Below are 16,316 nucleotides of genomic sequence, written 5' to 3' on the forward strand. Positions count from 1 at the left end.
ATTTGCCCAAGTTCATACAGTCAGTAATGGCAACTTGGATTGAAATTCTGGCAGGCAGACAGCTTGCAGTCCCTACCCTTGTGTGTTCCACGATATTACCTCCTAAAATGAAGGGAAGAGACTGGAGGATCACAAGGTCCTTTCAGCCCTGCTAGTGTGTGTGGGATGGGGAGAGGGGTATTCAGTTTCTCTGTTGGGAACGTGTAGCATTCAGCACCACCTCATTCCTTCCCATCTATGAGAATCTTTTGGGAATAGTCCTCACTGTTAGGCCTATAGGTAGCATCGCCAAACTTGGTTTAGTTCCCGTGCCCCATAAGAATACTTATCAGGCCATTCTTTTCTGAGCATGTGGGTTAAGTAAGATCTCAGTGGTAGTGGGACCTTGGAGAAATGAAGCATCTGAAATGTTGGCCACGGAGAAAAGTGCTGCAGTGAGAAGCTGCAAGCTCCCAGCTAGCTGGCTTGATGGGGACCACAGTAAATCAGGAGGAACAGTGGAGGCTGGTGTGGGATCTTGGGGGCCAGAACCTGACCAGGGGATGTTGACCCAAAAAAACAGCAGCAGCAGTAGCAACAACAGCAGCAAGAACAACAATAGCTACAAGCTAAGTTCGGGCTAAAAAAGCAGGCAATGTGCCAGGAAGGGGGCCGACTGAGCAGTGCATGGAAGCTGTCGCTGAGGTGACGGTGGGGCCATGAGAAAAGGGGAAGGAAGGAACAGACAGCACCAGAGGGACTTGAACAAAGGGAGAAGGGGGATTAAAGTCAAATCACTGTCAGCAGCCCAGGAGCTGACAAAACCACCAGAGTAAGCTCTGAAATGGAAATGAGAGGGAAAAGAAGCAAGCCGCTAACAGCTACCAAGAAGAGGAGGAAGTGGGAGATGCGCTGCTTCCTGTAGAAAGAACGTTGATTGAAGACAAAGCTGGGTGGGGACTAGTCCCTGGGCTGCAGCCGCCGCTACACATACTCACAACGCTGCCGCCGCGCTCCGTGGGCAACTCCTACTACTGCTGCTGGGCTGGGCTGGGCTGGGCTGCGCCGGAGCTCGCCTGCACAGATCAGCTCCGGAGACAGGGGAAAACCACACTCCTCTGACCAAGCCTCGGGAGCTAAGGTAAAGGAAACGTTTTCCATGTTGCTCGTTTTTAATTGAGACAAATGACCGTCGCCTGTGGTTTTAAGGTCCGATTTCTAAGGGATGATAGAGACATCGCTTCAGTACTAGGGGAAATGATTAGATTCTTTTGGAAGGGTCTTTGAGAACGACCACATTTATGACACATTTGATTAAAAAAAAACCTCATCATCAGTGCTTAGATTTGATGACTCGACAGGGCAACATGCTAAATACAAGAAGCTGTTTGTATAGTTCTCTCGGAAGAAAACCAGGGCTGAGTCGAAATCCATCTGGGGCTGTGAAGCCGTGGTCTGGTCATCGGAGCCTTGCAGTCCTCTTGTTTTAGGGGAGTAAGTGGTGTAAAATATTAATTGTATTCTCTTTCTTACACATTGCACTGGGATGTCTTCTGATTTGCAAAAATAATGGCTGTGATTTCGCTTTTGGGGGAGTTAAATTCTTTTGTACTTAGATTTTGCCAACAAAGGCTCGAATTGCGTATGTGAGGGGCAGTATTTACCATTAAAAAAACAGTGTCTTCCTCCCTTAGCTTTTGCAGCTGCTTTCAGGATAACCTCAGGCACAGCTATTATTTGCCAGTAGCTCTTATCCTAAAGTTGCATCCTTGTTCAAAGGAGTGTGGCGGGTTTAAGGCCAGTAACTTGTCCAGAATCAAATACTAGTATATGTATGGATTTTATGTTTGTATGTGTTTTCTTCACCTCTAGGTCAAGGTGCATGTTAGCCTCGGTGAGGGACAAAATAAAAAAGTGCAGCTGGGTTCTTTCCTTACACGAATATGCTGTAGATAGACGGAAGTAGTAAAACCAGAACATGATTTTTATTCTTTGATTTTCTTGAGCCAAGAATGTTCTTAATGACAGCTTGGGTCTATGGCTTGTTCATATTTATGAATGATATGTAAAAGTACACTAAATAGGTCTGGCAGATGAGAATTGAGATTGTGAGATTCCTCTGACAGGATATATAGGAGAGTTTAATACCCTAGTGTAGCACTATTTAAAGAATTAAACTATTTTTTTAATCTTCAACAGAAAGTACAGTTAAGCAGTAAGTAGTCATTGATAAAAGGATTTTTTTTCTAGAGTTTCTATAATGAAAGGAGATAATTTTTCAAAAGAAAGAGAAAAAACTGCTTATTGGAGTGAAAATAACAAAAATGTCAATATTTTGACACAAATTCTTGAAACATAAGTTCTTAAATACCAAATATGCTAGTTGAGAGGGTATGTATGTATGTACCTCCTCGTTTATCATCATTCTCACTTGTGAAGAGCTATAGGGCTGTTTTTAACGCTATCTTTATGAAATCGATATGGCTTCTCAAAATCTGTGGAGTAGCAGCACATTTTGAGAGATGGGAAGCTTTTATAGCTACTAAAGAAAAAAAATGTCTATTTCTCGGAGGTTTTTTACTCATTAAAGTAAACCTGCCCCATGCCTAAGAGACAAAGTACTGCTGGTATTGAAACCATGGAACTCCTCGAAGCATTTACTGAATTTAATCAAACTTGTGGGCAAAACAAGTCGTGATATGGATTTTGTAGTTCGGCTTCCTATTTGCATCCTAAAGGGAAATATGTAAAGATCATCTTCTTAGGAGACCTAGGGTAGATCATAGATCCAGAATGACCCAGGGGAGTTCTAGAATCAAGCTGTACATCATGAAATGAAGTAAAAAGTTGGCAACCTGAGCTGCATGGATGAGGACAGGCTTACCCTTTGGTACTTACTCCTCTGCAGGCTGTATTCACTAGATAATGCCAACACCCTGCTTTGTTTGGGGAGGCACAGACAATCTGCATTACTCTTCTGTGTGTGTTTCACACATGAGTAAGAAAATGAAACCTTGCCCGACGGGCATAGTAGAGTCAAGAGGGCCCTGCTATCTTTCTGAAAACAACTCAGCACAAAACATTTCTTAATTGTTAAACTCCAGCTTGAAGCAGAACATTAGTGAGTAACAGCAGATCAGTAACTATGATGGTAGAATGTTTAGGAAAAAGATGAATATGCTTCTATGCTGTAAAATGAAACTATTTCCACTTATTCTGGCCATATGGAATATTGAAAGACATAATGATTTTTCTTGGGGTATTCACTGGCTGTTGAGGAGTAGACCAACACTGAAATTTTAATTGTACTATTTTTTTTCTGCCATATGGCCAATGGCTGAATGGAAACATGACTCCATTATTTCATGGCCAGCCTTGGGCCTCATATGGTGGGCATGTAGTGAATGTGTTTGGTTGACTGACTTTGTTTAGCTTGCTTCAGAAAGCAAGCCCAACTTTTAAGTCTAAAAATTGTATAGTCAAAGTAGAAAGCCTGTTCATAAAAGACTTCTGTGGGTAGGAGAAAACACTGTGGAGTGAAAAGAACACAGGCTTTGGAGCCAGACAGATCTGCCTTTGAAACCTATCACTGGTTCTTACTACTTAACGTGGTACATTAACTTAGGAACCTCAGTTTCCTCATTGTAAATAAGGGCTAGTAATACATAATCAAAGTTTTTCTTTTGTTTTGTTTTTGCTTTTGTGTGTGGATAAGTGAGTGCTTTCTACATAGAAGATACTGAGATGTTATTTTTTCTTCCTTGGTGACATAAGGAAAAGTTAGCATATTCTTGGCCTTTACCACTGCCTCACAGGTTTAGGGAGACTTTTTTTATAGTGATAAAATATACATAACATTTCCCATTTTAACTATTTTTTTAAGTATGCAGTTCTGTGGTAGTGAGTATATTGATGTGCTATCATCACCACCGTCCATCCACAGAACTGTTTTTATCTTGCAAAACTAAAATTCTATACCCATTTATCAATACCTCCTCTTTCCCTCCTTAGCTCCTGGAAACCCCCATTTTACTTCTGTCTCTATGAATTTGACCAAGTATCCCATATAAGTAGAATCATACAATATTTGTCCTTTCATGACTGGCTTAATACACTTAGCATAATGTCTTTGAGATTGATCCGTGTTGTAGCAGTGTGCTAGAATTTTCTTCCTCTTTAAGGCTGAATAATATTCCATTGAATGTATAAACAATACTTTGTTTACTCTGTTTTGATGGCCCCAGGGCCACATTTTGGCTATTGTAAATAATACTGCTATGAACATGGGTGTACAAATATCTGTTAGAGTCCCTGCTTTTACTTCTTTTGGGAACCCAGAAGTGAAATTGGTGGGACATAGTAATTATATATTTAATTTTTTGAGGAACTGCCATACTGTTTTCCATGGCAGCTGCACTATTTTACATTCCCACCAGCAATGAATAAGGATTCCATTTTCTCCACATTCTCATCAATATTTAGTTTTTTATTTACATTTTTGATAATAGCCATTATCAAAGAGGTATGAAGTGGTATGTCTTTGTGATTTTGATTAGCATTTCCCTAATCATTAGTGATGCTGAGCATCTTTTCTTGTGCTTATTGGCCATTTGTATATCTTCTTAGAAAAATGTGTTCATATTCCTTGCTGATGTTTTTCCCCAGAAATACTGTGTTGAGAATCTTTGCCAATTTTTAGTCAGATTTTCAAGGAGACATTTTCAAATGGTGGGATCTTTTAACTGAATGTGTCATTAGATCATAATCATAATCTTTATATTTAACATCCTTTATACAACAGTATTATCCCTGCCCAAATAAAATACTTCTCTCAAAAGTAACATTTGAAATCAAAAGGAGAGGGTAAGAAAATGTGCATAGTTTCTGCTAGTTGGTGATGTCCAGAACCTGATAGTGAAATTCAAACCTTTATTGTGGATAGTCACACCGGTGATTCTGCTGGTCAAGTCTTAGACCAGGCTACCACTACAGAGGCACTGGAGAGCTGTTTCTTCAGTGCTTTTCTGGTCCCCTCTCATTCAGCAGAGAAAAATGCTCAATAGGTACATGGTCAGAAAGGGAGGGGAGAAATTAAAGTACTAAATTGCTCTCAAATCCTTTATAAAGGGGAGCATTAACTTGTGGGGAGGGGCTATGGTAGTTAAACAATACAACGGGTTTCTGAGACAACAAATTTCTACTAATGAAATGTGATTCTAACCAAAATTTCACTTTCAAAAATAATGAATCCTCTGTTTCCTTTTCCATGACAGATTTTACTCCTAATCCTTAAACTGGTGAGGCAGGGTATGGTGAGGCTGAGGAGTGTTGGGCAGAACAATTAGCAGGGACCCTATTGAATAGCAACAATATCTGAGCTTTATGGTGTGGGGGCAGATATTGACCTTACATGGTTTGAAGAGCTCCTGAATAATTCATGTTAACTTTCTGTAATGCACTTTGTCCATGTGCTGGGGGCCAGGGGTGGGGGGAAGTTTGCAAATAATGACCCCTAATTTTATTTTATGTGCACATCTATTCATTCTACAATTACTAGGGAGAACGCAGGTGCCTGGCTTTACTGGATCTGGGTGGGAGAGGAGAGTTGCAGAGCTGTGTTAAGATTTAGTCTCCACCCTCCCACCCTCCCCCGCAAGATGATGACTATGTTAATTAGCCTGATTTGATCATCACAATGTATACATGTCTCAAAACATCACATTGTACCCCATAAATATACACAATTATTATTTTTCAATTAAAAATATAATGCAAATTTTATGAAGGACTTAGTCCCTGGCCTAGGTCATGCTAGAATGGTAGAGCTAAAAACGATCTGGGGGTGACCCAGCCTATATCGACCTCTTCATAAGGGATAATAAAATAGGCCTGGAATTTAGAGTTGCACAGTTCATTAATTCCTTACCTCCCAGGTAAAACTCCATCTCACCTCTGTATTAGGGCAAAGTCTTTATACGTTATCACATTCAAAATTGTTTGTAAGACTAAAATATTTTATTTAAAAAAAAAAGAGTAGACTGTTTACATTTAGTACCCTATGTAAATATGGAGTTTCTGTGTACAACCTTGTTCAGGTGTAAAAGCTGCCACTGTGGAATAGATTTAAATTTTCAGGTAAGAGTATTAGAGATATCTGTAAATATATGGTTCTTGAAAATTCTTATGTTAAAGACAACAAGTTGTATTTAGTGGGAGTCAATGTTCAGACAATCTCTAGAGGACTTCATTAAACACTGAAAATAAAAAAAGGGGGCTCAATTCTCAAACTTTAGTGATAACCTGTTTCTTAGAGGTAGTACCACTATATACAGAGGCTCGAGATAAGACAGGATCAGCCCCTTTATCTCTTGGCAAATATGTGTAAACAGTCAAGCTGTTAATGAAAAGGCTTTGAAAAACCAGTCTCTTGACCACTTCTTCCCTGTTCCCTGGCCTTCCCTTGCTCCCTGACCAGCCCGGGTGTGGGGTCAGGCATTCTCCTGATCCTTTTCCCAGCAACCCAGCACGCAGAGATAGAGGAGAGGGGCTGAAAACTGGGCTGACTGGTTCTACTCCAGATTCACTGCATCTCCCTCCGTAGGGCCATTGCTGTTCTTTCAAAATTCCTTCCTTCTTCCTTTTGTAGTTCACTTTTCACTCTCTGCTGTGCATTTTCATTGGAAACCATTCAACCAAGTCCCTACTGCCTTTATTCATTAGAAGTGACCTCACCTCTTGTCTTTCTGAGAAGGCAATTACAGACTTCCTCAACCTCATTCTTACCACCTCAAAATTTCCCCATGTTTTCCTTTATTTTAGTTCATTTGAATTGCTGTCACAAATTACCAAAGATGAGGTAACCCAGAAACAATAGAAATCTTTTTTTTTTTTTTTTTTTTTTAACACTTCTGTGGGCTGGAAAGTCCAAGATCAAGGTGCTGGCAGATTTGATAGTCTGGTAAAGGCCATGGACATCACTTTCTGTGTGTCCCCATGTGGCAAAAGGGGCCAGCTGGCTCCCTCCAGTCTCTCTTATAAGGGCACTAATCCCATGCATGGGACTCCATACTCATGACCTAATCACTTCTAAAAGTGGCCTCACGTCCTAATACCATTGCACTGGGGATCAGGTTCCAACATATGGATATGTAGGGGGACAGAAACATCTGCATCATTCACATCATTCATTCTCCTCTTCTTCCTAAGTCAAATTAACACCATCTTTCCTTCAAGCCAAGAGTAAACCCTCTACTTGGACTCTCTATACCATTCCCTTTTACTTTCTAAGGGATCATGTTGTGACAATAATTCTGTCCTACATATTTAGTTTCTTCTCTTTCTTGGTCCTTTCCTCTTTGCCTGTAAACATGCTTAGTTTTTCCATACTCACACAGAGTAATTAAGAAGTAGATGAAACAAATTTCCTCCTACCTCTCTGAGGGCTCCAACTTCACTAACTTCAGTTCCTGTCCCCAAATATGAGTGTTCTCAAGATACGAGTCTTTGGCCATTTAATTTTTCCCTCTCCCTTAATCAGATTCTGTCCTGTGATTTCAGTCATTGTTGCTGTGTTGGTCAGTCCCAAATCTGATTAAGCATCCTGATCTCTCACCTCCTCTCTCAGCTTGCACGGCAAGCTGCCTGCAAATTCACCAGAACATCCAACCCACAGAAAATGAAACTCACATGTCCAAAACCGTGCTCACCAGCACCTTTCCCACTCCTCAAAACCAGCTCCTCACCTGATTTTGTAACTGTTAATGACACCCCATTTCTCATTACCTCAGTTATGATAATTCAACTTCACTATTTTCCTCAGCAAGCACCCCTAGTTGCAGGAAGTTGTATAGCCCTTTGCAATTGTGATTGGGAAAATATCTTCATACTGACTCTTTTCCATGTTTATAGGCGGTGTCTTAGTTCAGGCCCTCCTAACCTCCAGCTGGGCTGACTTGTTTTTTGAGTTATTTTCTGTCTGCCTGGGATAGGTTAGTTCCTGCTTCCCCTTCCATACTTCATCCCCACAGTCTTACTTCTCTGAATAACCAAATTCCATCTGTCCTGTAAAGCTCAGTTCAAATGCTGCCTCTTTCATGAAGCCTACCTTGGTTTCTTCCCTTTTTTCCCCAATGGAAAACAATGCCTTCTCTGAAATCTTTTGTTCTTTCATCACAGCATCTAGCTCATTCTAGTGTATAACAGCAATCTGCATTTTTTTTTTTTTTGACCACACTCCAATCTCTTTGAGGACAGTGGTCACATTTGGTTTCATCTTTGTCTTCCTTATACCACAAAATGCAGTTTGTTTATCATTCATTTATTTAGTGAACATTCTTGAGTGACTCATTTTTTGATGCAGAGTGGGTTACACATAGTACTTGTCCTCTAAGAGCTCACAGACTCATGGGGAAAACAGACAAATACAGAAATATAATTACAATACAATTAGTCGATCTGTTCTAAGTCTTAACGTCTGCAGTGTGCCACGTGCTCTTCAAGATGCCAGGGAGATTAGGATGAACAAAACTGTCCAGTTGTTTTCTTGAAACTTACATTCGAGAATTGGGAGAGATTCAATAAACACAGAAACCAGTGGTTTTTAAATCTAACTGCACGTTAGAAATCACTGAGTGGGTACTTTGAAAAAAATATCTATGTCCCAACCTCACCACAGAGTAATTAAATCAGAATCAACCAGGATTGGAACCCATTGACAGAAATGACTTACAATAAAATAAAATATCAAGTAACAGCGAGTGCTTTGATGGATTAAAGTAGAAACAGATTGAACGGTGGGGACTGTGCCTATGCTGGCAGGGGTAATTGGGAGATTACTTTATTGAGTAATCCCTGAAGGATCTCTCTGAAAAGGTAACATTTGAGTTGAGAACAAAACAATGCTGAGGAGTCAGCCATCTAAAGATATTGGGGTGAAGGGGGTTTGTGGAGAAGGTTTTGAGCAGAAGGTACAGGTGCCTTTGTGAAATAAGGATCAGGTGAAATTTCAGAGGAAATGTGTCCTTCACATGCATGTACTGTAATCTACAAAATATGTCTTTTCCCTACAGAAAGCAGCTTTTCAATAAACTTTGTGGACTCCAAATGCAGAACACTTGGCTGCTGTGTTGATTACTTGATCTGGGTTGGATTTTATTTAGTTCAAATTGATTTACACAGTCAGGAAGACTACTCTGTTTATTACATTTTTTTGTTCTACACTGCAATCAGCACTACACTACTTGTCTGAATTAAATACTGTTCTTATTGTTTAAAATAACCTTAGGTACCTGATATTATCTTTATCTGAATAAAGAGGAGAAAGCAATGACTTCTGCCCTTAATTCTGTTTTGGGGAACCAGGGAAACCTCCTAGAGGAGTCGTTCAGACCACACAGAGTAAAGAAAGCATTAATTAGTTTGAATAAGTGAAGATGAACATATGTCAAGAATTAAGTTGACAGTGAGCATTTGTTAGGCATTCAGTTTGTGCTGGATACTTTATATACATTACTGTTTTAGCTAGTTTTTAAAATAACTCTATGAAATAAGGCCACTATTTTTCTATCAGGATATTTCTGGCTGCTGGTAAAGGAATGCCCTACAAAAATGGTGTAAACAATAGGAAATTGATCCCAAGACCTCTGAAAGGAGGGTAGCTTCAGAGTTACTTATGTGGTAGCTGGATAATGTCTTTAGCAACCTGGATTCTTCCCTTCCTCCTTCAGCAGGTTGATTTCCCCTCACTGTGTGGACATGGCTTCTACAATTTTGGAATTAAAGGCATATTTCATACGTAGAGGCATATCAAGGGGCAGCTGATTTGTTATGTGGCTCTTTTTGGTTTGTTGAGACAGGGTCTCGCTCTGTTGCCTGGGCTGGGGTGCAGTGGCATGATCATGACTCATTGTAGCCTTAGCCTGTAGTGGGAGGACTGATCCTTTCACCTCAGCCTCCTGAGTAGCTGGGACCACAGGTGCGTGCCACCATGCCCAGCTAATTTTTGTATTTTAGTAGAGATGGGGTTTCACCATGTTACCCCGACTGGTCTTGAACTCCTGAGCACAACAGATCCACCCACTTCGGCCTCCCAAAGTGCTGGGATTACAGGCCCGAGCTACCTTGCCCTGCCATGGCTCTTTTTAAAGTCACAGAAAATCTGTGTCCAGTGGAATTTCCCCTCACGACTCACATGCTCTATGTATGAGTAAGTAGGCAGACAGAACCACTGTGATTGGCTAATTTAAGAGTTTCCTCCTGAGGCCATGCAGCAGCCCAGCCTCTGAAAAACAAAGTCATCAAACCCCAGCAAAAGGGTCTGGTTCTATTAGCAAGGAAGAGGGGGTTAGTGGGTAGACAGTCAATAGAGTTGGCCACTATTATTATTCCCATTTTATAAGTGAAGATATCAAGGCTAAAAAGGTTAAATAACTGAGCAATATCACACAACATTGAATTGAACAGAGTTTCCATGCATTTCCCTTTGAGAAAAACACGAACAAAAGCCTTGTTTTTGGCTCTATGACAAACCTATACATGTACCCCTGAACCTAAAAGAAAATATATATATTTTTTAAAAACTTGTTTTTGTTTTTAGCAATGATCTAGGTAGGCCAGAGGAAGAATCCTGGCGAAAAACACAGACTGGAGGAAGCTAGGCAAAGTAAAGAATAACCTCCTAAACAAAATATTCCAGAAGGAAATTCATCAGGTCCTATAAAGCAATAAGAATGCCATTTAATTTAGACAACCAGCCCTGCATATCTGCATTATAAAATATATATATATATATATTTTATATATATATATATATATAAATAATTTTATATATATATATATAAAATTAAATTGAATTTTCCTGACTGGTCATTTAAATCAATTTGGTCTACGTAAAAATCTACCCTGGGCCAAGTAATGAGCTAGAGACGCCAAGTGTTCTGTGTATAGTATCTGTCAAACTTAAATGAAAACCTTGTTTTCTCTAGAGAGGTAGGTATTTTGTTGATTACAGTACCTGTAAAGAAGAATGGATCATCTCTGGAATTTCTGATTATGAGTTATTTAGAAAATAGTTTCCACTTTCCAGCTCCGGAGGCAGCATATACAGTTCCATTATTGTTACATTCTCTTTATGGTTGCTACCTCCTACTTTGGCATTATATTTCAGAGGCTATGTATGTGAAGCAGCAATAGTGAAAAAGGGAAATTTCAGTGGAACTGCTATCATTACAGTGTTTTGACTACTTGTCTCTAAGGTGTATTTCTGTGCATGTTCATCATAACAGACTAAGCATTAATGGTAGGAGTACTTTTTTAAATAAATGATGGAATGCTTCCTACTCTTAGATTTGCATTTTTAGACAGAAAAGTAAGTTAATTCTAGACTTTGCCAACAGAGCTCTGTTTAAGGAGAGTATTTATCTGATCTATGTTAGAACCATATAAGAAAAATTGTGAAAAAATGTAAACCGAAAAAAACCCTCACTTTCATTTTCTTTCATTTTAGAGGCTTTATTTAGGAAAACTAAATTGATCCTTTGCCAGTTTTTTTAAACCTCATGAGTGATGGTTGTGTTTAGGGAACATTGCTGTATATGGGCATTAAGGCATTTCACTGACATTTTTATTTTTTCTTTGGAAAAAAGTTGATATTAAATAGTTTTATGACTTTTAAAATTAAAATAAGAAAAATTTAAGTAGAGGTGAAAAGTCCTAGGCAAAATATATATATATATATATATATATATATAGTCCAACTAGTCTTTTCTTATTCATCTTAAAATAATTATAAAATACTGAAATGTAGAAAAGTAACATTCAAAGATAACACGTGGGAGAGCGTAGTAGTTAAAGGACATTGGTTTAGAGTCAGAATTACTGGGGCAAGTTGCTTAAGCTTCCTATGCCTCAGCTTCTTCATCTATAAAATGGGAAATAAGGTGATATCTACTTCACAAAACTGTCAGGAGAAAATTACATAATAAATGTGAAATGTTTACTTAGCAAGGTGCCTGAATTGTAGCGTAATTATTCAAAATGAATCTATTATTAGTATAAGTTATTGTTACCACAAGTCTGCAGTAGACTATCTTTTATTCTATCCAAGGGATTTGCACCAAATTCTGCAGAAATGATTGCTATGACCCAACATTAATCATAGGTGCTCAGACCTTGGAATAAGGCATCCCCGAAGGAAGCCTATTATCGTCGGATATCGTTTTGACTTCATGAAGTGTTAGTCTGGGTTTGTGCTATTTGTTCAGGAATCCATGTGCTTGGCCATCAATATCTCCAGTTTTCCTTTCCAACGCAGGATAGGGTTCCACTTCCCGGTCTGCTTTGGTTAGGTGTGGCCACATGCCTTGCCTTGGCCGGTGAAGTGAACAGAAGTGAGATGTGTCACTTCCTGGAAGAAGCCATCAGAACCAGCATGTGAGTGCCGTGGTTGAAGGATAGAAGTATTCTCTGCACTCTTAAGCCTAGGTCGAACAGTCAAGACAACACAAGGATCATCTCTGCCAAACCGCAGTGGACATGGAGAGAAAGTGAGAAATAAGCTGTGCTCAAATAAGCCAGAGAATGTTTGAGTTGTTGCCACAATATAACCTAGCCTATACGGATTGAAACAATCTGGTTTGCCCTTCAAACTCTAGAGAAAAAATATATTATTGGTTACAGTACAGTAGATATTTGAATATAGTAATTTTAAATGACTATTTTGTGTGTGTGTCTCTGTGTGTGTATGTGTGTGTGTGTGTGTGTAATGTATTATATGTTAGCATCAAGGGATTTAAGTGAAATAGATTTATATAAATTCCATTTAAATTTCTTTTAAAATAGGGTTCATTTCCACTTCACACAGAAGAAATCAACATATCAAAATTACTAGCATATATATGTTTTATTTGTTTTGAGGGAGTCCACTGTGATGCTGATGTTAGGACTCTGAACTCCAGGCCTGGTATAATCATTAGGTGATGTTTCCTCTCACTGATAACCTTACCCAGAATGGTGCCTTGTGAAGCAAAGGAGCTCCCTAAGAGAAGATAACGCACTGAGCCATGCCCATGGCCTTTGCCTCCTGTGAGAAAATAGTCTTCCCTAAGCCCTATTGTGATGTTCCAGTTATAAACAATGGTGCTTAGTACATAGAGGGTCTAAAATGATATTTATTGAATAGATGAGTGCAAGTAGTCCACAGTTCTCCAAATGTCTGGACTCTTTCATGTTTGCATTTTTAAAATAGATGCTGTTGTTTTGTAGATTTGTTTAGAAACGTCTTGATATTAAGACTGATAACTATTCTTTTGTAACACTTTACATGTGGTCATGTACCCATAGATTTAGACTGTTTTATTTTATATTTTTCACTAAGTTTATTTCACCAGATGATTTCATTTGGGTCTCTAAAACCACATTATGAAATACCTTAATTATTTAAATTAGGAACAGATTAATTATCTCCAGTGTACAAACTCAAATTAATTTCATTATAAACCTGAGGTTTAAATTGATTAATCTTGGAGTGTTTAAGGAACAAAATGGGTTTTTTTCATCCTTAAGGAGAAAGGCATATTTGATTTGATGAATCTCTCTTCATCACACCAGTTATGATAATAGGCACAAGATATGTGCAAGAAAACTTCAGATGGATTTTATAAACCAGCCAGAAACCTGTGTGTCTGGGGCTTCTGGGGGAACAATCTGTGAGTCATTTTAAAAAACAAACACACTCATAATCACGGTGCATGTTGTTACCATGGTAATTAGGACTGTTGAGTTGGCTTGCTTATGTTCCTGCAAAGGCAAGAGGGGGAGAGAAACAGAATTCAGAGCTTTGACTATTAGCTTCAATTTGCCTACTGCAGGAGAGAGTGAAGGGGTTTCTCAAGAATGTACTGGCACAGTCATTCTGAGAGGGAAGTGAAGAAACCCTGGCATCCTGCCTTTGTTATTGAATATAGGTTAGTCATATTAGTGTTGGATATTGTGGTTCACAAGGGAGAAAAGGATCATTTGGCATTCTCTTGGGAAAAAGGGGAAAAATAGTTTCTTTCTCTGATATATGACTTCATGTAAGTCTCTAAGGTCAACCTTGTGGAGTGTCTTGTGTGCCTCTGCACAAGGTTTTAATGATCCTCTAAAAGGCACCAAATGCTGCTGATGAACATTATTTCAGGTTTAAATGATCTCAGCATATTATTCTAATATGGTTAGAGGCTGGTTTAAATGAGGCCATTGTTTCAGATCTGATTCCCAAGTAGACAAGATATCTTTTCTGTATTTTATGGACTAGGTATGACTCCTTTATCTTGGGCAGTCATCTTATAATGCAGACCTGTGGGACACAAAGGAGACCCAGGAGGTTATGTGAGCTCTGCCAAATCTATTACTACTCCAAGGGAAAATAAAATCAAAGCATACACTTGGTTGATGGACAGTCAACCAAATTCTTGGGCCAGTGGAATTACTGTAGGAGAAATCCAGTATGATTCCATGTGAAGAACCAACAGCACCCTTAAAATAAAGGTATGAGTGTACACACAAATCTGTTTTGAAGACTGTTTCTAAATTCACTTTAAGAAGTCTGGGGCCAGGTACTGTGGCTCACGCCTGAAATCCCAGCACTTTGGGAGGCTGAGGTGGGGTGGATCACGAGGTCAGGAGATCAAGACCATCCTGGCTAACACGGTGAAACCCTGTCTCTACTAAAAATACAAAAAATTAGCCGGACGTGGTGGCGGGCGCCTAAAGTTCCAGCTACTTGGGAGGCTGAGGCAGGAGAATGGCGTGAACCTGGGAGGAGGAGGTTGCAGTGAGCCGAGATCACACCACTGCACTCCAGCCCGGGTGACAGAGCGAAACTTCATCTCAAAAAAAAAAAAAAAAGAAAAAAAAAGTCTGGCTGGGTGTATTGGCTCATGCCTGTAATCTCAGCACTTTGGGAGGCTGAGGCAGGAGGATTGCTTGACCCCTGAGTTTGAGACCAGCTTGGGCAATGTAGAAACACCTGTCTCTATAGAAAATAAAAAAAAATTAGCTGAACATTGTGGTGTACACCTGTGGTCCCAGCTACTACTTGAGAGGCTGATGCAGGAGGATTGCTTGAGCCCAGGAATTTGAGGCTGCAGTGAGCCACGTTCACACCACTGCATTCCAGCCTGGGAGAGCAAGACCCTGTCTCAAAAAAAAAAAAAAAAAAAAAAATAAGTCTGGGTATCCTCTGTAATGAATAATTATAAGGCATTGACTAAAGTTTTACTGCTTAGAGTATGCCTCAATCAGATTTTAAAGCAGAACTTTTTAAACTATAGATTTCGTTTTTCCTCTCCTATGTGGAAAGAAGGCACATGTTACCCAAATTTTATTCTATGTTTAATTTTCTTAACATTAGGATCAGCAAAGTAATTCATACTGATTTTTGAAAAATGTGGAAATTATTGAAAATTTGAAAGAAAAAATGAAAATTGCCCCATCTATTAATTAAATTGTTAGTTGAACTACATGTAACAGAGGCCTGAGTTCACAGTGGCTAACATAAGTTAGAAGTTACTTCTTTTTAATGTGACAATCCAGATGTGGATGGCCCAGGACTGGCAAGGTAGCTGTGCTCCACAAGATCATGCAGGAACCCAGGCTCCTTCTATCCTGTTATTCTATCATTCCTATGAGGTTTCTCTCACTTTCATCGTCTAATGTGGCTTACCATAAAGGCTCCGCTATTATAACGGGCAGTATGGAAGAAGTTAGAAGGGGAGGCTCCGACCCAGCAGTTACAGATACCACTTTTGATGCTGTACCATTGAATTTTGTCACATGGCCACATACCTAGCAGCAAGGGAGGTTGGGGAAGGTAACTATTATTGATATGTAGGTGCTTAGCTTAGAATTCTATTAAAACCATGGAAGAAGACAAGAGCAGATGTTGGGGTATATCTAGCAATTTCTGCCACTTTGGTTATTCTATTGAACAGAGGAAACATATTGTTTATATTTTGATGTATTTTCTTCTAGTCTTTATGTATTAGAAAGATACTGTGTATAATTATACTAGAAAATATGTTCTATAATACAACATATATTATGTATGTATGTATATAATATATATGTTAGTACATATATATTAGAAAAATATATTGACAGAAAATATATATTAAAAAAATTAATATGTGTAAATATGTATATTAGAAAATTGTTGAGTTCACACTATATGTAATATTTTATATTTTTACTTTAAAATTTAAATGACAAAAATACATTTTATATTCTTTTTACTTTATAATAAAGTAAACTTATTTTAAGTTACTTTTTAAAGTAACAGTATTTATTAATTTTAAAAT

General features: G+C 38.8%; 1 protein-coding gene across 7 annotated transcripts in view; it reads left to right on the forward strand.

Moving 5' to 3' along the window:
- The first annotated feature begins 635 nt into the window (after positions 1–635).
- The window catches only part of GNG2 (G protein subunit gamma 2), a 128,058-nt gene continuing 112,377 nt past the window's right edge, over positions 636–16,316 (forward strand). For 6 of the 7 annotated variants that reach the window (XR_004057208.1, XR_004057209.1, XM_030929896.1 and 3 more), the window contains exon 1: positions 636–1,120. The gene's annotated coding sequence lies outside the window, so the exon portion shown is untranslated. The remainder of the gene's footprint in view (positions 1,121–16,316) is intronic. The other variant, XM_030929897.1, reaches the window with a different exon arrangement.

This window comes from Rhinopithecus roxellana, chromosome 5, assembly GCF_007565055.1.
Source record: "Rhinopithecus roxellana isolate Shanxi Qingling chromosome 5, ASM756505v1, whole genome shotgun sequence".
Lineage (NCBI taxonomy): Eukaryota > Metazoa > Chordata > Mammalia > Primates > Cercopithecidae > Rhinopithecus > Rhinopithecus roxellana.